This window comes from Artibeus jamaicensis, unplaced genomic scaffold (genome assembly GCF_021234435.1).
Source record: "Artibeus jamaicensis isolate MK-2021 breed Jamaican fruit bat unplaced genomic scaffold, CSHL_Jam_final scaffold_916, whole genome shotgun sequence".
Classification (NCBI taxonomy): domain Eukaryota; kingdom Metazoa; phylum Chordata; class Mammalia; order Chiroptera; family Phyllostomidae; genus Artibeus; species Artibeus jamaicensis.
Window position 1 is genome coordinate 59,228,217 of NW_026522059.1, and position 840 is coordinate 59,229,056.

An 840-nucleotide genomic window follows, 5' to 3' on the forward strand; every position below is an offset into this window, starting at 1 on the left:
ATATGAGTATTGCTGCACCGCTTTTTTCCCCTGTCCGTTTGCTTGGAAAATTTGTTTCAAGCCCTTCACTTTTAGTCTGTGATGGTCTTTTGTCCTGAGGTGGGTCTCTTGTAGGCAGCATATGTGTGGGTCATGCTTTCTTATTCATTCAGCTATTCTATGTCTTTTGATTGGAGCATTTAACTCATTTACATTTAAGGTTATTATTGATAGGTACTTATTCATTGCCTTTTTTGTACGTGTTCCTCTCTGTCTCTTCGTTTTTCTTCCTTTCCTTAAAGCAGTCCCTTTAGCATCTCTTGCAGAGCTGGTTTGGTGGAAGTATAGTCTTTTGGACTTCTTTTGTCTTGAAAGGTCTTTATTAAAAATATGGAATGCTTCACCAATTTGCATGTCATCCTTGCGCAGGGGCCATGCTAATCTTCTCTGTATCATTCCAATTTTAGTATATGTGCTGCTGAAATGAGCACTAATTTAAATTCTGTATCTAATCGTTTGGTTACCTCCATTTTGTTTAGCTCTTTTACTGGGATATCTTCCATTCCTTTTGATTGCATGTTCCTTTTTTTTTTTGTCTCCCCATTTTAGGTGACTCTTTCTTTTTTGTTTCTGTGCTTCCTGATGGTTTCCTTGCTAGCTGTCCTTGTAGAGTAAATTTCTATGGCAGGAATTCTATGAAGTTCAGAGGTGTGGTCTTTCTGAGCTCCTTCTCTGGACAGTCTGGTTTTGTCCTTTCTTCTATTTGTGTGGGCTCTCTTGTTGCACTTGGGTTTTTACCTTTTTTGGTTCCCTTGTTGGTGGTTTCTCTCCTACAGCAAGTGTGCTGATGTTCACAGCTCC

The 840-nt window shown here is 39.3% G+C and overlaps 1 non-coding gene across 1 annotated transcript; it reads right to left on the reverse strand.

The window, feature by feature from the left end:
• Positions 1-363: 363 nt before the first annotated feature.
• Positions 364-470, reverse strand: LOC119049255 (U6 spliceosomal RNA). Its single transcript, XR_005082488.2, has one exon. It is a non-coding gene; the product is annotated as a U6 spliceosomal RNA (small nuclear RNA).
• Between the last annotated feature and the right edge of the window lie 370 nt (positions 471-840).